Genomic DNA, 24,452 nt, shown 5'->3' with positions numbered 1-24,452 from the left:
CCTCTTCTGTTCTTCAAAAACCTATTAGTCATGCTCATCATAAAAAAAAAATTGCCTAAAATTATAACTTGGTCAGTCCAGCGATGGAGTGGCATAACACTGTGTCCAGGACCCAGGTCCATCCATCCTAATGCTTTGCCCTGCCTGGCTTTTAATTCTAAGTTCTGCTCATGACCCAAGTTGACTGCCAGAGTTTCATATAATGTGTCCATATTCCATCCAATATCAAAGAAGAAGGAACAAAGAAAGGTGCATTTCTCTCTTTCAGGACACTTTCTGGCAGCTGGACAAAGAGTTTCTGTTTACAACCCATTGAACTTAGTCACATCATACAAGCTTATCATGGGCAAAACTAGGACATGAAGCCATTTTCTAGGTGGTAAAGCAAAAATAAGGGATTCTATTACTATGGAAAAGGGGGGAAATAATTATCGGTAGGTCAATTTCCCTGGAAAGCAGACCATAGGATGAAGATTAGCATGCAAGGAAATTTATTGAGGAGTGCTCTTCGGATCAATAACTGTGGAATGTGGAGAAGAAAAGAAGTTTTGGGTAGAGGGAGAAATCGAGATGTTCTGCAGTCCCAACAAAGTCCTAAGCCAACCCATGGGGAGTTCTAGAGCACAAATGACCCATCAGAATTACCCCAAGTTGGGGTGAAAAGGCTGGGCCTTTATATCCCAACATTGGTAATTCATTGCAGGCCATGTTGGAAGGAAATGTGATGAGATGCAGAACAGTTTTCTTAAAACATGATAAATTGCCAAAGAAGACTGACAGCTAAAGACAGTCTTCCAGAAGCTGGGAGAATAAATTCTTCATTCTTGAAGAGGGAATATACATCATATCATCTAATACAGCAGACAGCTAGTAGTCTCTGCCATAGGTGCTATGGAGGATAAAAAACATTAATTAAAATTTTATCTTATAAAATGTATCTTGCCTTGGCACATGAGTACCTTACATTCCAGTTACATTCCAAATAACTCTAATACAAGCTTATGAGGAATAAATGTTTTATAGAGTGTCATGGTTAGGGACAGGTGTCAACTTGGCCAAGTTATGGTACCTGTTCATCTGATTGGGCAAGCGCTGGCCTGTCTGTTGCAATGAGGACATTTCATAGGATTAGGTCATGATCACGTCAGCTACATCCACAGCTGATTCCATTTGTAATCAGCCAAAGGGGAGTGTCTTCTGCAATTAGTGATGCTAAATCCAATCATGGGAAGCCTTTTAAGGAGGACTCAGAGGAGACAGGTTGCATTCCTGCTTTGGCTGGTGAGCCTCTCCTGTGGAGTTCATCCAGGCCATCCATTGGAGTCGTCGGCTTCGCAGCCTGCCCTGTGGATTTTGGACTCTGCATTCCTACGGTCACGTGAGACACTTTCATAAATTTTATATTTGCAAGTGTTCCCTGTTGATTCTGTTTCTCTAGAGAACCCTAACTAATACATAGAGTAATACAAATGAAAAGCTATGAGAGTTCAGAAGTCACTTTTCATCCACTCATTTACAAGTATTTATTAAGCACCTACCACATTCCAAACACTGTACTAAGCAATGTGATAAAAACAAATGAATACAATAGATGTAGCCCTTTGCAATAATGGGGCTTACTAACTCATTTGGGGAATGTCTTAGTTTTCCAGTTTGGCTACAACAGTAATGTGTGGTCTCACAGATTTGGAAGCTAAGAGGACTGCTTCCTCCTAGGGTCAGTAGCATCTGGCTAACCAGCAATACCTGGGTTCTTTGTCTTTTCCCATTACAGGATGATGGCCTCTCCTTTCTCTTCTAGGGTTCCCCTGGCTTCTGGCTTCCCATCTCCTTATAAAGCCTCCAGTAATCCTTATTAAGACCCACCCTCATTCAACTGGACCATCCTTAACTGTAACCTTAACCTTAACCTAGCCTTAAAAAAAAATCTTCAAAAGACCTTATTTACAATGGGTTCATGCTCACAGAAACACAGATTAAGATTAAAAACATGTCTAAATTGGGGTACATAATTCAATCTAATGCAGTGAGAATGATTGCAAACAAGTAGCAAGTAAAACAGCAGTTAGTTGTGATATGCTGTGGGAAGGAAACAAACCATAAATAAATGAACATGTTTGAAGGAGATACTTCTAACAGAAAGAGGGACATATATAGCTGAGAATTAAGATTAGAAAGAATAGCCATGGGAAGAGTTGAAATAGAGTTTTTTTAGACAAGGAGCACAAAAGGTTTAATGACGAAATGACAAGTTTGAGAACTGACTGGGACATGGTAAGCAAAGGAGAGACAGGTGTGAGAGGAATTTGGAGTGGTTAGGAGCTTATTTGGTACGTGGGTTTTATATTAGGACACAATGGGAAGACAAGGATTTAACCACCCACACGAGTGTACATAATCACATTTATATTTTATATACATTTTCTCTGGCTGCAGTAGAGAAAATGATATTTGAAGTTTAAAAAGGCTCCTCCAGAAAGCTTAACAGTTTTTGAAACTGGCTTTCAGCATTCATTAAACAATTACGGATTAAACTCATAAATGGGCCACCTAATGGAGATACGGTGATGAGAAAAAAAGGCAAAATTCTTTACCTCATGGCCTCATAGAGTTTACTTTTCCATCAGGATTGATTCTCTCTATAGCAATTATGGAAATGAATGTGTGAAAAGTAATCTCTGAATTCCAATAGCTCTTTATTTTTCTTGCTCTTCAAAATGCTTATTTCTTTCTACCTTGTATTAGAATTTTATATGCATGTGTGTATATGTATACATATATACATACTATATATATATATTAAGCACATACTGTACATATATATATTATTTGATGCATGTATTCTATACATAATAGTGTAGTAAGCAGTCTTTGCAGCAGGCAGGCCTCTCCCCTCCTTCTTCTGGTTCAGCTGCCTTCTTTGTGGAAAATACCCAAACCCTCTCCCCTAGCTCAGGAACGAATGAAACTGCAAGTAAGCAAGATAAGGCACATTCCTGGGTTAGGGACCCCTCCCTTAAAGGCTTATGAGCTTCTGTAACCCAGCTTTGCGCCCTTCTCAACTTAAACTACCTATTCATTTACCTTACCTTTAACATGTCATCCTGTCTATAAAACAGAGGCTACTCGTCTGAGCCCTATGGCCGTAGACAATAAAAAAACCTACTTCCGGAAACTTTGAAGCCTCGGCCTCGGTTTGTCCTATCTCCCTGTAACTTTCCAGGAGGCTTGAAGCCTCGTCCCTTTTTCATGCAACAATATGTTTAAAATGTATATATTTGTATACAGTTTATATTCATATATGGATTTTAGATACAGTATATTATATGGTAATATATTGACATATTTATATTATATACTAAATTTTGTATTAATATCATTTTCATGTTTTCTGTAGATTTGAATAAAGATACCAATTTACTAGAATAATTTGTACAGTGTATTCTTAGCTTTGGCATGCCCAATACTGTGCGCTAGATCCAAGCAGTGTTGTTTTTATATGTTGCTAAGAAGATAATTTTATATTTTGTTTTAAATATCTTTCCTTTCTTTTCAATTTTGTGTGAAAATACATATCTGTCCAAGTCTAATCTATTTGCAAATGTAATGTACATCAGTGTCAAAGCAAGAAATATTTTTATTTGCTTATGTCTGATTAAGTCATTTTACTTGTACTTCACAAAGCAGTTAGGAAGTTATATACTCTGTCTCAAAAAAGGACAGGCTATTAGGAAATAGAGGAGAACTGAATATAATGCTCTTTTTTATTTCAACAGGTAAAAGCTTTCATAGAATTCTGAGATGGAAGTTTATATTATTTCATGTAAGAGATTTATGACAGTATATACTAAGGTCCTATTCATCTCATATAAGCAGAACAGCTAATGCAATGCTGGTTTGATTAAAAAAAGGAAAAAGAACACAGTGCTCTAATGTTTTTTCCTAAATAGACTAAAAATTTTTTTTCTTTCAAAAGAGAGCATTTAAAAACCCACTGAAATTTAGGTATGACCTAAACCTCTTCAAAATTGTTCCAGGGGCAGAGATCTGACTGTGCTAAATAATTCTGGAAGCTGGTTTTCAACAATGAACAGCCTGGAGACTTTTTCAACAATGTGTTTGGTAGGGGGCGTTTCAGCTGCTTAAAGAGAGAGAAATCTCTAAGGGAGGAAAATATGTCGGGGGGAAGAACTCAGACTTATGTCACAGCTTCCACTACCTGGAAGTATGTGGTCCCTTTAACACATATTTATTTACTGATCACCTACCAGGAGCAGGACTGGACCTTAAAAAGATGAGCAAAGCAGAGGTCTCTTTCCGCTTTCTGCGTGCAGGAGAAAATCTATGTACTCCACAGAAGAAAAGTGACAAACGTTGCAGCAGAGGAGGGTGTGTAAAAGGATCAACTCCTGGGTGCACCAAGAAGTTTTCTCTGTGCTCTGGAAACTCTGCCTATAATGCAGACAGTCAATAACTGTCCCTCCACCCCCCACTACACACACACATTTTAAAGGAGCTGCATAAGAAACTATGTAATGCTTCAGAAAACAATTGGGGTAGATTTTATCAGTGTGGTGTGTCCGAATATGAACTGTTCTCAGTAATGCAACCCAGGGCTATAGCAATAGCCTTTAATCAAAAAGCTAGAGCAGATTACTCCAGCTTCCACTGATGTATTCTGGTTCCTAAAGCAAATAGAATTAAATTTCTAAATCTTACCATTAAAATTATATATTATCTGTTTTCAATACTAGTTTATAGATTGTTAATTAAAAATATATAGCACTATCAGGATATTGGAAACAATTCCCCTAGCCTTACATTATTCTGAACGCTTCAATCACAGTTGCAGCTAAACCTTTGAGTTTGATAACACCTTTTTTTTTTTTTTTTTTTTTTTTTAGCAAAAATCATACGCAACACTGAAAGGACAGGAGGCAGATTGGGGGTCAGTGCCCTCAGGCATCTTAGTTTCTAGGTCTCTGGGCTTCTGTTGCTAGGCATCCACTGAAAGAATAATGGCAGGGCCATTGTAAGGGTTTGTTGTGTTTTCCCCCCTCAAGCTCCCCTTTCTTTGCTACTGAAGATAACAGTATTTGGAGACAGCCATGGAGAGGCCCACGGAGGCCACATGTTAGTATCTAGTTTTTATTCCACAGACAAAGAATATTAAGGTAAGGGAAACTGATTTTTTTTTTTAATTCAGTAATCTGCTTCTTAAAACAATTTTAAAATTAAGGTTTGCCACTGTTGTTTCCAATAAGATGACAGTTCTCTTTACTTTGAGTAGCACAGGAAGTAATTTATTTGGCATTAGTTTCCCTTGAAAATGTGTCTCATTTACCACGATTCAGTAGAAGTGTGGACAGAGAAAATTTACTGGTAGAATTTAACAGGACATGAAAATAGCCTGAAGAACAGCATTTATGTTGAAGACTGTTATCATGTTATTACAGCTTATGGCACAGTATTCAGCTGTTTAGTTGATAAACCGAATCAAGTACGAAATCAACAAACTTTGTGTTGTTAGACTGTTCATCCTTTGGAGGTGATATGTTGCTTCTTTAATTTCACAGATGCTCTGATTGCTCTGGGTGTGGAAACCACAGAAAAAGTTGGTGCCTTTTCTCAATATGACTGCTTTCTTTGAAACCAAGTCTCTTTGTTTGTGGTTTCTTCTTGTTTTCTCACAAACCAGGAGTAGGCTTATATATGTCATTATAATTATTAAAAATCCAAGATAATAGGTGAATCAGGTTAACTTAGGGGAGAGAGTTTAGTTAAGCCCTAGAGAGAGTCAAAGGACCTGGGTTGAAATAGCTGTTCTGTGACTTCACAGTTACTGGATCATGGGCAGTTCCTTAACTTCCTGGTAAAATCAGGGTTATAACAATTCGTTACAGAATTGTTCACGAAATTAAATAAGGTAGTACGGTTATATGACAATAATGTTCTTGGCAGGTCAGTGCATAATAAGCATTAACTGTCAGTATTATTATTATTATCAGGAGAAGGTCAGTGTTAATCTGCTCTTTTATTGACATAAATGAGGAAAACTCAAAAAATGTTCAAGAGCAGTTTATAAAACAAGTGAGGCACACAGAAGGCTTTCTGGTACTTAGGGTAAAAAAAAAAAAAAAGGCTGCCTTGAGGATCAAAATATTCAAGCATAGTGGGTCTAGGCTCTTGCCAAGACAAGAGAAGAAAAAATATAAAGGAAATTATGCAGAAGACTAGTAGAGTATAGCTCTAGTTTTTTGATATTATCATATACCAATTTTTCCAAGAAATTATTTTGCATTATATAAAGCAGTCTCATATGCACTGACACATGATTTTTGGAAGCAGAATAGCCAAGAGGTAACTGAAGCTTGGCGAGGACAAGAAATATGTCTGACACCACACCAGCAGTACGTTATAGAGGGAGGATGCTAGAAAAGGTCTCTTGGACAAACCTGATATTGTTTGCTATGCTGCCTTCTTTCTACACTGCATTTTCTTGTGATTCTAAAAGAAATAGTTAAAGGATTCCGAGGGAAGAGGTCTGTGCAAATATCAGAAAGGGGTAAGAAAATCCTTGGGCTTTTTATTAAGTGAGTGAATATTATCTACATACTGGGATTTGGAAGCAGAAGCAGTGGTACATGTAAGAGAAAGGAATTTATTGACATGCTTTATTGAGTGCAAATCCCAAGCATTCTTTTGAATGTTTTAAGTAGATAATTTATGTTACTGTTTCTTTAATTTAACCTGATGATTTGCGTACAGTAAGCTAAATAACACACTGCAAATGCTAATGGAGGCAATTTCTTAATTTTATTGGAGTGTATGGGAAAATCTAGTTAAGTTTAAATTTCAAGCTGGGAAAATTCATACTTGAAACCTAGAACTTCACTTGTAAACTTGAAGAAAACACAGTGGCAACACATTTCTTAAATTTAAGAGTTGTTTATTCTAATATATTAAAGCACTCCAAGGAAACATGGCTATTTTCTAATAATGATATATAAAATCTCCAAAAGTCGAGGATTGTGGTTGGATGCACTTGTTTTCTTAAAATATTTTTTCCTGATTATAAAAACAAGTGTTATTTTGTATGAATATAAATGTGTGTGTGAATAAATTCTATGCCTTTTCTTTTTTGAACTGAAGGATTGAGCTAGGAGTATTATTTAAAAGCGTTCCGTGTTTGTCAAAAGTTGCTCTTGGTGAATGGAAGTTGTCATATTATAATCAATATTCTTACCATAAATCTAGAAATGGCTCATTTAGTATTGATTCATTTTCTTGGACGCTAAGATATCGTTCACCTTCTTTGATCCAATGATGTTTTGTTGCAAGTTGCGTACTAAATCCTGTGCTGGGCTACCTTTCAATTTTCAATTCACCTTTCCAGAACAGTAATGATAACATTAACGAAGGAGCTGATTACATGTTACACATCCACAATTTCAGAGAATAATTCAGTTATACATAATGTGTTTTGTGAGCTATTTTTGTAATTTTGTCCTGATTATAATACTTTCTAATGACATCTGGTCATTTCCAAAAATATTTCGCTAATGAGACTTAGCAGCTGGGGTATCTGTAAAGTTAAACTAACTTTATATAAATTGGGCTAGTGCATTAACCACCTTTCCTGCTGTTTATTAAAACTAACCCTCTCAGATGTCATATGCTTTAGTTATTTTGCTGACTTTTCTGTGTTACAATTACTTTCCAATAGACTGATCATACTTCTTTAACTTTATTCCTATAAGAGGTGTGGAAATTGTTGCTGTATTTGGAGTGCTTAAAATGTTACAGTAATGGATGGTGATGATGGTAACATGACACTGTGAATGCAATTAATAGGACTGAAATATATATCTATATATGATTATAAAAGGGAAAGTGTTAGGTTGTATATATAGTAAGAGAATACGTTTTTTAAAAGTCCATGGAACTACACTACACAGAGAACTGAAAGTTAAACCACGACCTTTAATTAATAACATAATTGTAAATATGTGCTTTCAATCACAATAAATGTTCCACGCCCATGTAAGGAATTGGTGATAAGATGATATATGGGAACCCTCCTTTTTTTGCATCGTTGCTCTGTAAACCCACAACTACTCTAATAAAGGAAAAATTAAAAATTAAGAGAAAGAATTGTTGGGTTCTATTCAACTACTTATTATTACATTTCTGTTGCTTTGGAAATCCATATTCCTCATGTTGTACCATTTTTATCAAGATTATTTTGACTTAAAAATAAAAGTATAAATACATACATTGTTAGAAACAGTACTTAACAGTTTTTGCCCCCTTAATAAAATTAGGACCAATCTTCCAAATTCTAAAGATAAAGGTAACCAGATTTAGGTGATTTTAAGAGAATATCTGTGATGACAGAGTTAGGTACAGAAAGTCTACTGACCTAGTTTTATGAAACCTGGATTGTAGTGCTGTTTTTTAACATTGAAATCTACTGTATTTTTTCTCTACTGTGTTTTTCCTCCATTTTGTGTTCTACTAATATTGGATTTTTTTGGTAAATATCAATTCAACTTAAGATGACTTTCTGCCCTGTAGATATTCTCTGCTCCTCAGAAGAATATAAATACTAGATTTATTGCTTTTGGTAATGGAAAACTTGCACACTTAAATTAAGAAAGATCAATAAAATGCTACAAATGGGCAAACATTCTTGATTTTCAATTGTATTAAATTTGTTTCTTGTACTTTAAAAAACTAATGTATAATTTACATATAATAAAATGTATTCAATTCACTGAAGTGAATGAATTGTCCATCAATGTACAAGTCAATGGATTTTGACTGTTGTATATATATCCATTATCAACCACCCAAAACAAAAGGTAAAATAGTTCCATCATCCTGGAAAGGTCTTTCAAGGCCCTTCCAAGTCTTCCCAAAGCTGAGAGGAAACTACTTTCTGATTCCTACCATTATAAATTAGCATTTCCTGTTTTGACTGCTTATAAATAGAACAGTAACATATGTGTTTTTCTGTGTGTCTCCTCCCTTGCTCAATATCTTTATTTTGATATTCATCTATAGTATTGCATTTACCAGTAGCTCATTCCTTTTTCAGGTTGAGTAGTATTCCATTGTATGAATATTTTATACATTGTCTCTATATTTTTCTCTTGATGTACATTTGGACTGTTTCTAGTTTCAGGCTGCTACTGTGACTATGGTTGTTATGATCGTTCTTATACCACTTTTTTTGTGCACCTATGTTTTTATTTCTTTTGGATAAATACTAAGTGTAAAATTCCAGTGTAATGGGGGAAATATGGGTGCACTTTATAATTGCCAAACAGTTCACCCAAATTGGCACCATTTTATACTTCTATTGGGAGTGTGTGAGAGTTCTGGCTGCCTCACTCTCTCAACTTTTGGTGTTGTGACTTTTTGTTGTTGCTATTTTAACTCTCCTAATTGTTATGATGGGTGTGAAATGATATACCTGTGTAAATTTAACTGCTTTGCATTTTTGTGATTGAAGATGCTAGGTGTCTTTTCATGCGCATGGTGACTTTTTTTTGTATACTGTTATGGTGAGATCATATTTCATTATTTTTCCATATGAGTATCCTGTTATTGCAGCACGACTTTTTGAATTTTTGCATGTTTGTTGGTTGTGTTTATTTGTTTTGCCTGTTTGTTTTTTGGGAGACTGGAAATCGAACCTGGGTCTCCATCATGGCAGGTGAGAATTCTACCACTGAACTACCCTACACCCCAACTGTAGACCATTTTTATATCTTCTTTTTTGAAGATCTTAAGTCTTTTGACAATTTGTGAATCAGATTGCTTTGCTTCATATTATTAATTTATAGGAGTTTATTATATATTCTGGATAAAAGTAATTTGTTCAAATACTTAAAGCCCTCTATTTTTTCTAAGAAGAGGCTGATAATCTGTGGTATGATGTGGCAATAGAGCTGCACAAAATATCACCACTGGATACTTCTAATCAAATATTTATAAGAGGCAAGGTTCTGGGTGATTATTTATTTGAAATCTTAGAATATTTTTGTCAAACTAAGGAGCATTATGAGATTGTCTGATTGGTTCTAAATGTGCCAGAGAAAGTAGAAAAAGAAAAAGGATGAAGTCAGGTCTTCAAATTCACAGCTTAAATGCTACATAAATTACCTGAACGTTTCTACGTCTGCCTTGAAAGAGAGACTTATCTTGTGCAGCTGCAAAGATGAGATTAAACCCAGACTCTAATCCTGTGAGTAACTGAATTACAATGCAAATTGAATTCTCAACCCAACAGCATGTTTGATATTAAAGTTAAGGCATCTATTGGGAAGGAATGTGTGTTAATTTGCAAGCTGCTGGAATGCAATATACCAGAACTGGAACAGCTTTTAAAAAGGGGATTGTATTAGTTAGGGTTCTCTAGAGAAACAGAATCAACAGGAAACACTTGCAAATATAAAATTTATGAAAGTGTCTCACGTGACTGTAGGAACGCAGTCCAAAATCCACAGGGCAGGCTGCAAAGCCGATGACTCCAATGGATGGCCTGGATGAATTCCACAGGAGAGGCTCACCAGCCAAAGCAGGAATGGAACCTGTCTCCTCTGAGTCCTCCTTAAAAGGCTTCCCATGATTACATTTAGCATCACTAATTGCAGAAGACACTCCCCTTTGGCTGATTACAAATGGAATCAGCTGTGGATGTAGCTGACGTGATCATGTCCTAATTCTATGAAATGTCCTCATTGCAACAGACAGGCCAGTGCTTGCCCAATCAGATAAACAGGTACCACAACTTGGCCAAGTTGACACCTGTCCCTAACCATGACAGTCCACCCCTTGTCAACCTGGCACGTATATATATACCACCTTAGACCATACTTAATTTCCAAATGAAAACAAATAAGCACAAATTTTTTGTTTACCTGACAATACTCAACTGTCCTGCATATAACTGGAAACACATTAAATCTCTCCAGAATAGGGTGCAAATCCTTGGGCAACATTCATTCTTAAACTTGATATCTTACGACTTAAATAGTATAACATGAACAAAACAACATTGCAGTCCTCGTTTCTGTAACTGATCACGTGGTCAAAGTTCATATTTATCACTACCTTCTTCCACTACCCATTCCATGTTCCCTTTACCCTCAGCAAGCACTTCAGCTGGCTGTGGTTCTTTGCCTGGTGGGGTGACCCAAACCTTCATTCCTGAAGTTTCAGAGCCATTAGTAGTCTTGCCTGGATTGTGTTGTTGCAGTTTTCCATTGATTTTAATCACAGGGCATGGTAGTACTAATAGACGCCCCAGGGAATCTCCTATATTCCAAGAAAACTCTTCTTTACCTCCATTATGTAGTTGCAGTCCTACTTCCTTCTGATAGTCAGAGTCAATTACCCCAGACAATAATGTAATTCCCTTCTTGGTGTGTTGATCCAGAGGCATAAGTAGCCCAAAGTGACCAGGTGGCAATCTTAACTTCCAGTTCAGTGGTATCACTGTTGTTTCTCCTGGAGGAAGCACACCCCGTTTTGGAACTAAAACCTGTAGACCAGCAGAACTCAGGGTAGCAGGGACAGGAAGCAAAAATTTTCCTAGTGGATCACGAGGGGTAATAGTGAGTGGCACCACACCCATTTCCACCCCCTTGGTTCCTGGACCCATGGATCCTGGCTATGGGAGAAAGAGCACCATACAGCAGACGCTGATTCAGAGCATACACAGCTTCCTGGAGAACATTACCCCAGCCTTTCAAGTTTTTGCCACCTAGTTGGCACCGTAATTGAGTTTTCAAAAGGCCATTCCACCGTTCTATCAATCCAGCTGCTTCTGGATGATGGGGAACATGGTAAGACCAGAGAATTCCATGAGCATGTGCCCATTCCCGCACTTCATTTGCTGTGAAGTGTGTTCCTTGATCCGAAGCAATGCTGTGTGGAATACCATGATGATGGATAAGGCATTCTGTAAGCCTACGGATGGTACTTTTGGCAGAAGCATTGCGTGCAGGGAAAGCAAACCCATATCCAGAGTATGTGTCTATTCCAGTTAGAACAAATCACTGCCCCTTCCATGAAGGGAGTGGTCCAATGTAATCAACCTGCCACCATGTAGCTGGCTGGTCACCTCGGGGAATGGTGCTATATCGGGGGCTGAGTGTGGGTCTCTGCTGCTGGCAGATTGGGCACTCAGCAGTGGCTGTAGCCAGGTCAGCCTTGGTGAGTGGAAGTCCATGTTGCTGAGCCCATGCATAACCTCCATCCCTACCACCATGACCACTTTGTTCATGAGCCCATTGGGCAATAACAGGAGTTTCTGGGGAAAGAGGCTGACTGGAAACCACAGAATGGGTCATCTTATCCTCTTGATTATTAAAATCTTCCTCTACTGAAGTCACCCTCTGGTGTGCATTCACATGGGACACAAATATCTTCATGTTTTTAGCCCACTCAGAAAGGTCTATCCACATACTTCTTTCCCAGACCTCTTTGTCACCAATTTTCCAATTATGGTCTTTCCAAGTCCCTGGCCATCAAGCCAAACCATTAGCAACAGCCCATGAGTCAGTATACAAATGCACCTCTGGCCAGTTTTCCTTCCAAGCAAAATGAACAACCAGGTGCACTGCTCGAAGTTCTGCCCACTGGGAGGATTTCCCCTCACCACTGTCCTTCAAGGACCCCCCAGAAAGGGGTTGTAATGCTGCAGCTGTCCACTTTCGGGTGGTACCTGCATATCGTGCTGAACCATCTGTAAACCAGGCTCAAGTTTTCTCTTCCTCAGTCAATTCACTGTAAGGAACTCCCCAAGAGGCCATAGCTCTGGTCTGGGAAAGAGAAGGTAATGTGGCAGCAAGAGTGGAAACCATGGGCATTTGTGCCACTTCTTCATGTAACTTACTTGTGCCTTCAGGACCTGCTCTGGCTCTATCTCGTGTATACCATTTCCATTTTACAATAGAGTGCTGCTGTGCACGCCCAACTTTATGGCTTGGTGGGTGAGACAACACCCAGCTCATGAAAGGCAACTCAGGTCTCATGGTAACTTGGTGGCCCATGGTTAAGCGTTCAGTCTCTACTAAGGCCCAGTAGCAGGCCAAAAGCTGTTTCTCAAAAGGAGAGTAGTTATCTGCAGGAGATGGTAAGGCTTTGCTCCAAAATCCTAAAGGTCTGCGTTGTCATTCTCCTATAGGGGCCTGCCAAAGGCTCCAGACAACATCTCTATTTGCCACTGACACTTCCAGCACCATTGGATCTGCTGGATCATACGGCCCAAGTGGCAGAGCAGCTTGCACAGCAGCCTGGACCTGTCGCAGAGCCTCCTCTTGTTCAGTTCCCCACTCAAAATTAGCAGCTTTTCTGGTCACTCGATAAATGGGCCGGAGTAGCACACCCAAATGAGGAATATGTTGTCACCAAAATCCAAAAAGACCAACTAGGCGTTGTGCCTCCTTTTTGGATGTGGGAGGGGCCAGATGCAGCAATTTATCCTTCACCTTAGAAGGGATATCTCAAATGCCCCACACCACTGGACACCTAGAAATTTTACTGAGGTGGAAGTCCCCCGTATTTTTGTTGGATTTATCTCCCATCCTCTGACACGCAAATGCCTTACCAGTAAATCTAGAGTAGTTGCTACTTCTTGCTCACTAGGTCCAATCAACATGATATCATCAATATAATGGACCAGTGTGATGTCTTGTGGGAGGCAGAAACGATCAAGGTCTCTGAGAACAAGATTATGACATAGGGCTGGAGAGATGATATTCCCCTGAGGTAGGACAGTGAAAGTATATTGCTGACTTTGCCAGCTGAAAGCAAACTGTTTCTGGTGGTCCTTACTAATAACTATTGAGAAAAAAGCATTTGCCAGATCAATAGCTGCATACCAGGTACCAGGGGATGTATTGATTTGCTCAAGCAATGATACTACATCTGGAACAGCAGCTGCAATGGGAGTTACCACCTGGTTGAGTTTACAATAATCCACTGTCATTCTCCAAGACCCATCTGTTTTCTGCACAGGCCAAATAGGAGAATTGAACGGGGATGTGGTGGGAATCACCACCCCTGCATCTTTCAAGTCCTTAAGAGTGGCAGTAATCTCTGCAATCCCTCCAAGAATACGGTATTGCTTCTGATTTATTATTTTGCTTGGTAGGAGCAGTTCTAGTGACTTCCACTTGGCCTTTCCCACCATAATAGCCCTCACTGCATGAGTTTGAGAACCAACGTGGGGATTCTGCCAGTTGCTCAGTATGTCTATGCCAATTATACATTCCGAAACTGGGGAATTAACTACAGGATGGGTCCAGGGGCTCACTGGACCCACTGTGAGACATACCTGAGCTAAAACTCCATTGATCACCTGGCCTCCATAAGCCCCCACTCTGACTGGTGGTCCAGAGTGATGTTTTGGGTCCTCTGGAATTAATGTCACTTCTGAACCTGTGTCTGATAATCCCCCAAATATCTGATCATTTCCTTTTCCCCAATGCACAGTTACCCTGGTAAAAGGCCGTCGGTCTCATTGTGGAAGACTTAGAGGAAGGTTAACAGTATAAATTTGTGGCAGTGTAACAGGTTTCTCCCCCATAGGGACCTGGCCTCCCCTTCATTCAAGGGGCTCAGGGTCTGTAAACTGTTTCAAGTCTGGAAAGTGATTAAGGGGCCATGACTCTGTGTTTTTGCAATTCAGGTTAGACTTCTGTTCCCTTGACCTAGAACTCTTTTGTTTATACAGCTCCAACAAGAATTTAGTTGACTGCCCTTCTATTGTATTTCTAGGCACCCCATGATTTACTAGCCAATGCCACAAATCTCTGCATGTCATATAATTTTGATGCCTCCTTTGAGTTTGTTGTCTATTATAATAGCCGCGTCTACCCTGTCTTTGGTGATTAAGTGCTGCCACCTGGCTTCTGCCAACTTGGGATCCTGTCATCCCCATTGTGTTTAAGGATTCCAGCTCAGTGACAGCAGTTCCTACAGTAATATCTGACCTACAGAGAAGTGCAACCACAGAGCTCTTGAGGGATGATGGTGCTAGTCTCACAAACTTATTTCTCACTGTTCTGGTAAAAGGTGCATCCTCTGGACATTCCAGGGGTCTAAGAGCAGGCTTTGCATGATAAATCCACTCTAACATTCCAATCTCTCTAAGCCTCTGGATCGCCTCATCTACATTATACCAGGGCAGTTCTGGAATTTCAACCTCAGGCAATGTTGGCTACGTTTTGATCCATGTTTCAACCAACCACCCAAACAAGCTGTTAACACCTTTTCTAACCACTCGAGCTATAACATTGAATGCAGAATCTCTGCTTAGTGGGCCCATATCAATAAATTCAGCCTGATCCAGCCTTATATTCCTCCCACCATTATCCCACACTCTTAACATCCATTGCCACACATATTTCCCTGATTTCTGTCTATATAAATTGGAAAACTCACACAGTTTTTTTGGAGTATAACATACCTCCTCATGTGTGATACTTTGTACCTCACCTTTAGGGGCCTGTTGGAACTTTAGTCTAGTTATAGGTCTAGAAGAAATGAGGGGTGGTGGGGGTGGGTCATGAAAAGAATTAGAAATATCTTCCAGCCATTTGCTTCAGGGCCTTCATTTGCAGTTTCCTCTGGTGAAACAGGATTAATCACTCTAGGGCTAATCCCTTCAGGAGGAGGTTGGGTGGCCAATTCCTCAAGGCAGGCTGGAGGTGGGGTGGCTATGTCCTCAGGGCAGACTATTACAGGGTTATCTAGAGAAGGCTCAGCATGGTCTAGGGTTTCAACCTCACCCCCAACATCATTATCAATCCATATGTCACCATCCCATTTTTCAGGGTCCCACTCCTTTCTAATCAATGCCCTCACTTTAACGGCAGACACCATGCAAGACTGAGATTTCAGTTTACGTTGTAAAGTTGCTACTCTCACAATAAGATTCTGAGTCTGATTTTCAGAGATCTCAAGTCTACGGCTACAGGAAATAAGATTTTCCTTCAGGATACTCATAGAAACCTCTCCATCATTCAGACAGCGCTTAAGCTTCTCATTTGAAGCCTTAAGCCCATCCCTTTCACCCTTTAATGTAGACAGTGTATCTAACAACAACCAACCAGCATCTCTATAACCCTTATTTCTACAAAACTCTGTAAAGGTGTCAAAAACATTATCCCCCAGAGTCTGGCTTCATACAAGCGAAGCATTAGGAGAATCAAATGATGATATTTTGACTATCTCCTTTGCCAACTCACTCCATGGATTGGGAGTGTCATTCTGATTATGGGAATCAGAGTCCTTAGCGTCTCTGGGTCCAGTCAAAGTAGAAAACCATTCATAAAAACCCATTTTTAAGATTCTGTTCCTTAAGAACCACTCTTGGTACCAAGATGTATTAGTTAGGGTTCTCTAGAGAAACAGAATCAACAGGGAACACTTGCAAATATAAAATTTATGAAAGTGTCTCACATGACCATAGAAACACAGAGTCCAAAATCCACAGGGCAGGCTGTGAAGCCGATGACTCCAATGGATGGCCTGGATGAACTCCACAGGAGAGGCTCACCAGCCAAAGCAGGAATGGAACCTGTCTCCTCTGAGTCCTCCTTAAAAGGCTTCCCATGATTACATTTAGCATCACTAATTGCAGAAGACACTCCCCTTTGGCTGATTACAAATGGAATCAGCTATGGATGTAGCTGACATGATCATGACCTAATCCTATGAAATGTCCTCATTGCAACAGACAGGCCAGTGCTTGCCCAATCAGATAAACAGTACCACAACTTGGCCAAGTTGACACCTGTCCCTAACCATGACAGGGATTTTAATAAAGTTACAAGTTTATAGTTCAAAGGAAGTGAAAGTGTCCAAATTAAGGCACAAATAAGAGGTTACCTTCACTCAAGGAAGGATGATTGGTCTGGAATACCTTTGTCAGCTGGGAAGTCATGTGGCTGGCATCTGCCAGTCTCTTTCTCTTGGTGTCTGTTGCTTTCAGTTTCTGTCCCTGTGAAGGTTCTTCACTTTGCTTCTCCAAGGCTGGCTTTCATCTTTTAGCTTCCCTTGGTTCTCTCTATGTTCTGGCTTGCTTAACATCTCCTGGCGATGCCTGCTGGGCTCCAAGCATCCCCAAACATCTGTGCCTCTGTTCTCTGAAGTGTCTGTTCTCCAAACATCTGTATCTGCTCTCTGTTGGCTCTGAGGTTTCTGTCATTTCTGATTCTCTTCAAAATGTTTCTTCTTTTAAAGGATTCCAGTAAACTAAATCAAGACCCACCTGGATTGGGCGGAGTCACATCTCCATCTACTCAAAAGTTTACACTCCTAATTGGGTGTGTCACATCTCCATGGACATAATCTAATCAAATGATTCCAATCTACAGTACTGAATCAGGATTAAAAAAAAACAGTTGCCTTTACAAGGTTGAATCAGGATTAAAACATGGCTTTTCTGGAGTACATAATACTTTCAAGCTGGCACAGAATGAAATCCTCAAAATTGGATTGGGGACATATGGGCATTTCCTGATGAGCTGGGAGCATTAAGTCCCAAAATTCTGCTGAGTCTTTGTCAGTAGAAACAGCTCTTTTACCCTTATCTGAGGAGGTTAACCTTGCTTTTCTTCAAGTAGAAACTACTCAACTCCTCTGAAGTAGTTGACTTTAAAAATGCTATGCTTCTTCTCAGAATCCATCCACACCATCCCTCTTTACTTTTAAACTTATAACTAAACAACTAATAGTAGGCTTTGAAAGATCTGGCACAAAATGTGACTCATGTGGAGGTACCTATACTCCAGAAGATATGCATGGATTTTCCAATTTAAAGTTTTGGAATAAGGATGGAAGAAACAAAGTTGGATCAGGCTGAATTTATTGGTATGGGTCCACTAACCAAAGATTTTAGATTAAATGCTGTGACTTGAATGGATTAAAAAGAGCTCTAAAAGTTTGTTTAGCTAGTTAGTTTAAACATGGGCCAAAATAAGGTCTACACTAAATTTTGTTGAAATATCAGGGCTGCTTAAATATGCCACAAAAGAAAGAATTCCAAAGCTTAAGGAGATTAGAATATGAGTGTAGTTTTTTCTGTAAGATCTGCTTATCCAATCCAAGAGTGTGCAAGACACACAGCTTTCAGTATGACTGTGAGAAAGAAATTTGTGAGGGGAGTGCCAGAATCCTTGAGATACTTTGTAGTTGTTTTTTCTCTGTAGGTCAGAACCTGTAGTGAGAACTGTTGCCACTGAACAGGGATCCTGAAATGCAATGGGTAGTTGGATCCCAGGATGGCAGTGGTCAAGTAGCAGCAATTAATTGCCAAAAATAGGATGGGCTTGGTTACCATAATGGATAGCAGAGTCAAGCAGTTTCTCCAGAGATCTATGGCATTGGCTAGTTGATCTATGGCCTAGAATAAAATAGATGAGCAGTCTACTAAATTCTTATTTGATCTACATAAACAGAACAGCTTTAGGTCAAGCACATACAAGTCTAATGTGGTAGTTTGAAGCTATATGTACCCAGAAAACATGTTTTAAATGCAGCTCTTAAATAGTGTTGGGGTCTTAATCTTATTACTGGAGTCCTTTATAAGCAAAATGTAATTCAGACATAGAGAGACAGAGCCAAGGAATCAAGAAGCTGAGCATCAATGGAACACAGAAGAAAAGACAGAGAACAGGAAATGCTGCATACATCTTGATATGAGACAAAATAAGGACCAAGGGTCTCCAGCAGTCACAGTCTTCAGGGAGAAAGCACCGCTTGACTTTTGACTTTTCTAACCTCACATGAGTGAATAAATTCTCATTGTTAACCTGACCCATTTCACAGTATTTGTTGAGCAGCCAAACAGATTTTGGTGTCAGGGATATGAGGTGCTCCTATTGCAAATGCCAAAAAATGTGGAAATGACTTTGGAATTGTGTAATAGTCAGAGGCTGGAAGAATTATGAGGTGCTTGATATTGATAGAAAAGGTTTAGATTGCTTCTAAGAGTCTGTTGGTTGAAATATGGATGGTAAAAGTATTTCTGATGAAGGCTTAGAAGAAAATGATTAACGTGAAACTGAAGGGAAGGCAATCCTTGTTATAAAATGGCAGAGAATCTGGTAAAATTGACTTCTGATGTTGAATAGAAGGCAGAACTTGAGAGTAATGAACATGGATATTCAACTGAGGAGATTTCAAGCTAAGTGTGGAAGGTACAGCCTGGTTTCTCCTTGCAGCTTGATGAGAGAGGAAAGGGAGAGCAGAGAGGAAAGCTGATAACTGAATTCCTGAGCACAGAGAAACCAGAAATTGATGGTTTGGAAAATTCTGAGCTTTCAAGAACAGGGTTCCATGGGAGGTTTTAAGTGAACATGGAACCAGTGAGCATTTCCATGGAAGTCAGGATTTGAAATACAGTTATGTAGTAAGAATCTGTGGAAAGTCCTCTCTCTGATGGATTGGAACCCTGTGAACTGCAGGCAAAACTGACAAGCTTTTTGTGAGATTTGTATGTGCAAAACCATACCAGCCTGAACTAAAAGGGACAGAGAGGAGACAAATTGAAGGTAGAAAGGCTTCAGAGGCAGAACTATGGAAGCTGAGGTCTGGACTGAAGATATCTCCTCAGGTCAAGAGAACAGACTCATCCATGTGTGTGGAAAGGGTGAGTCAGCCTTGGTGCTTGGAAAAGGTGTAGGTCCTTTTCCTTCATAACATCATTATGCTCAGAGATGGTGGGGCCTATGCTCCAACATTCACAGAGATTCTGGTCACCACCTTGTGCAGAGAGAAGTTGGGTCCTGTGCCCTGGAAATTGTAGAGAGTCTGGCCAGTTCCCCAGTGTTCAAGGAGAGTGTTCTAGTTTGCTAGCTGCCAGAGTGCAACACAACAGAGATGGATTGGCTTTTAATAAAAGGGGATTTATTTTGTTAGTTCTTCAGAAGAAAGGCAGCTAACTTTCCACTGAGGTTTTTTCTTATGTGGGAAGGCACAGGATGGTCTCTACTGGCCTTCTCTCCAGGCCTCTGGGTTCCAACAACTTTCCCCGGGGTGATTTCTTTCTGCATCTCCAAAGGCCTGGGCTGAGCTGTGAGTGCTGAGATGAGGTATGCTGAGCTGCTTGGGCTGTACTACATTAAACTGTCTCATTTAAGCACCAGCCAATTAAGTCAAACATCATTCATTGCAGCAGGCATGCCTCCTAGCTGACTGCAGATGTAATTAACAACAGATGAGGTTCATGTAACATTGGCTCATGTCCGCAGCAACAAAACCAGGCATGTTCACCTGGCCAAGTTGACAACTGACTCTAACTACCACAGAGAGCATGGTCACTGCACATGCATTTGGAATGGGCAGGGCTGCTGCATCATCAGGACTGGAGGGCAAAATATCATTGCATAGATGTTTCTCAGCTGTTGAAATCTAATGGAGTATGCCCTGCTGGATTTTGAAACTCTTTGGGACCTACAACTCCTGTTTTCCTTCCAATTTCTCCCTATGAGAATGGAAATATTTATCCTATGCCAGTCCCTCCACCATATATTCAAGACATGCAACTGTTTCTTTAGGTTTCACAGGTCCACAGACAGAGGGAAATTGTGCCCCAGTACAAGCCACACTCATAAAACATTTTGATGAGAATTTGTACTTAGCATTTTTTTCTAAAATTACATAAGGCTTTTGAGATGTTATGATGGATTGAATGTATTTTCTGTGTAGAGAAACTAGATCTTTTTGCAGTCTAGAGTGTGGAGTATGGTACTTTGAAGTTTTGTGTACCCCCCAAAAACATATTCTTACATTGGGTTGTTTGTTCTTTTATTGTTGCATTGTATGATTTCTTTGTATATACAGGAAATCAGATCTTTGTCCAAAATGTGATTTCCAAATATGTTCTCCCATTAAGGTGGCTGCCTCTTCATCTTTCTGACAAAGTCTTTTGAGGTGCAGAAGCATTTGATTTTGGGGAGTACCCATTTATCTAGTTTTTCTTTTGTTGCTTATGCTTTGGGTGTAAAGTTTAGGAAGCTACCTCCTATTACTAGGTCTTGAAGATGTTTTCTTACATTTTCTTCTAGAAGCTTTATGGTGCCAGTTCTTATATTTAGGTGTTTGATCCACTTTGAGTTAATTTTTGTGTAAAGTGAAAGATCGGGGTCCTCTTTCATTCTTTTGGCTATTGATATCCAGGTCTTCCATGCCCAATTATTGAAAAGACTATTTTCTCCCAGTTCAGAGGATTTGGGAGCCTTGTCAAAAATCAGTTGACCAGATTTGGTGGTCTATTTCTGCACTCTTGATTTGATTCCATTGGTCAATGCTTCTATCTTTGTGGCAGTACCATGCTGTTTTGATCACTGTGGCCTTATAATAGTTTTAAAGCCAGAAAGTGTCAATCCTCACACTTCATTCTTCTTTTTTAGGATGCTTTTAGCTATTCAGGGTCTGTTTCCCTTCCAGATGAATTTAGTAATTAGCTTTTCCAAATCTTCAAAGTAGGTTGTTGGAGTTTTGATTGGCACTGTGTTGAATCTGTAGATCAATTTGGGTAGAATTGACATCTTAACTATATTTAGCCTTCCTATCCATGAGCAGGGAATGTCTTCCCACCTATTTAGATCTCCTTTTGATGTCTTTTGGCAATGTTACTTAGTTTTCTGTGTACAAGTCTTTTATGTCCCTAGTTAAGTTCATTCCTAAGTACTTGATTCTTTTCATTCTATTTTGAATGGAATTTTTTCCTTAACTGACTCCTCAGCTAGGTCACTGCTTGTGTATGGAAATGTTACTGATTAATTAATTGCACATTAATTTTATATCCCACCACCTTATTGAATATATTTATTAGCTCAAGTAACTTTGTTGTGGATTTTTCAGAACAGTGTCCTGTCATCTGCAAATAATTAAATTTTTTCTTCTTCTTTTCCAATTTGGATGCCTTTTATTTCTTTGTTCCACTGGATTGCTTTAGCTAAAACTTCTAGCACACTGTTTAATAAAAATGGTGACAATGGGCATCCTTGTCTCATTCCTGACCTTAGGGGGAAGCTTTCAGTCTCTCTCCTTGAGTATGTTGCTGTCTATCAGTTTTCATACATTTCCTTTATCATATTGAGGTAGTTACCTTTGATTCCTATTTTTTTGAGTTTTCTTTTTTATCAGAAAAGAATGTTGAATTTTTCAATTGCTTTTTCAGCATCAATTGAGATGATAATGTGATTTTTCCCTTTCAATTTGTTAATATGCTGTATTACATTTATTGATTTCATTGTGTTGAACTATCCTTGCATTCCCGGTATAAACCCCACTTGGTTGTGGTATATAATCCTTTTAATATGTTGTTGGATTTGGTTTGCTAATGTTTTGTTGAGAATTTTTGCATCTATGCTCATTAGGGAGATTGGCTGGTAGTTTTCTTTCCTTATAGCATCTTTACAAAGTTTTGATATTAAAGTAATATTAGCTTCATTAAAATGAGTTAACAAGAGTTCCCTTTTCCTCAATTTTTTGGAAAAGTTTGAACAGGATTGGTGTTTGTACTTTTTGGAATGTTTGTGATGCTGTCTGGCCCTGGGCTTTTCTTTGTAGGAAGATTTTTGATGACTGATTGAATCTCTTAACTTGTGATTGGTTTATTGAGATCTTCTATTTCTTCCTGAGTCAGTGTAGCTTATTTGTGTGTTTCCAGGAATTTGTCTATTTCATTAAAGTTGTCTAGTTTGTTGACATACAGTTGTTCATAGTATCCTCTTATGATTTCTTTTATTTCTTCAGGGTCTGTGGTTAGGCACCCCTTTTCACTTCTGATTTTGTTTACTTGTATCCCCTCTCTTTTTTTCTTTGTCAGTCTTGCTAGTGGCCCATCAATTTTATTGATTTCCTCAAATAACCAACTTTTGGTTTTATTAATTCTTTCTATTGTTCTTTTTTTCTCCCATTCATTTATCTCTGCTTTAATCTTTGTTATTTCTCTCCTTCTATTAGCTTTGGAATTAGTTTGCTGTTTTTTCTCAAGTTCCTCCAGGTGAGCTGTTAAATCCTCAATTTGTGCTCTTTCTTGTTTTTTAATATAGGCATTTAGGGCAATAAATTTCCCTTTCAGTACAGCCTTTGTCACATCCTATAAGTTCTGATAAGTTGTATTCTCATTTTCATTCATCTCCAGATAGATGTTTATTTCTCAAGCAATTTCTTCTTTGGCCCACTGTTGTTTAAGAGTGTGTTATTTAATTTCCATGTATTTGTGAATGTTCTTGTTCTTTGGTGGTTACTGAGATCCAGCTTCATTCCAATGTGATTAGAGAAAATTCTTTGAATAATTTCAGTGTTTTAAAATTTATAAAGGCCTATTTTGTGCCACAGCATATGATCTATCCTGGAGAATGTTCCATGAGCACTAGAGAAGAATGTATATCCTCGTGTTTTGGGATGCAATGTCCTATTTATGTCTGTAGGTCTGACTCCCTTATTAAGTTATTTAACTTCTCTCTGTCCTTGCTGATCTTCTGTCTCATTATTCTATCTATAGAGGAAAGTGGTGTATTGAGGTCTCCTACTATTATTGTTGAAACATCTATCAACTCCTTCCCGTTTTGCCAATGTCTATCTCATGTACTTTGGAGCTCCTTGATTGAGAACATATGCATTTATGATTGTTTTATCTTCTTGGTGAATTGACCCTTTAATTAGTATAGAGTGTCCTTCTTTGTCTCTTATGATGTCTTTACATTTAAAGTCTATTTTTTCTGATGTTAATATAGCTACCCCTGTTTTCTTTTGGTTACAACTTGCATGGAAAATTTTTTTCCATACTTTCACTTTCAATCTATTTGTATCCTTGTGTCTTAGATGATCCTTTTGTAAGCAGCGTATAGCTGGATTATATTTCTTAATCCATTCTTCCAATCTGTCTTTTAATTGGTAAGTTTAGTCTGTTAACATTCAAAGTTATTACCGATCTTGAATCTACCATCTTATCTTTTTCATTTTATCAGATCTGTATATTCTTTTCCCTTTTTCTCTTTTTTTGTCCTTTAGGTTACCCTTATTGGTACTCTTCAATTCTGTGCCCTCCTCCAGACCTCCTGCTCCTGATTTTTTTTTTCAGCCAGCAGAACTCCCTTTAGAATTTCTTACTGGGCTGATCTCTTGTTGACAAATTCTTGTGAGACTTGTTTGTCTGTGAAAATTTTAATCTCTATCGGTTTTTTTGTTTGTTTGTTTGTTTGTTTTTTTGCACTAGCAGGCATTAGGAATTGGACCCAGATCTCTATCATGGCAGATGAGAACTGTGCCTGCTGAGCCACTGTGGCCCCTGTCCCTCAGTTTTAAAGGACAATTTGGCTGGGTATAGGATTCTTGACTGGAAATCTTTCTCTTTCAGGATCTTAAATATATCATCCCACTGCCATCTCACCTCCAGGGTGCTAGTTAAGTAGTCT

General features: G+C 38.8%; 1 protein-coding gene across 1 annotated transcript in view; it reads left to right on the top strand.

Annotated features, from left to right (window-relative positions):
- The first annotated feature begins 5,079 nt into the window (after positions 1 to 5,079).
- The window catches only part of MMRN1 (multimerin 1), a 90,378-nt gene continuing 71,005 nt past the window's right edge, over positions 5,080 to 24,452 (top strand). The window contains exon 1 of the mRNA XM_077142864.1: positions 5,080 to 5,174. The gene's annotated coding sequence lies outside the window, so the exon portion shown is untranslated. The remainder of the gene's footprint in view (positions 5,175 to 24,452) is intronic.

The sequence above is a fragment of the Tamandua tetradactyla genome, chromosome 24, assembly GCF_023851605.1.
Source record: "Tamandua tetradactyla isolate mTamTet1 chromosome 24, mTamTet1.pri, whole genome shotgun sequence".
NCBI lineage: Eukaryota > Metazoa > Chordata > Mammalia > Pilosa > Myrmecophagidae > Tamandua > Tamandua tetradactyla.
This window is presented reverse-complemented; position numbering and strand designations above follow the sequence as displayed.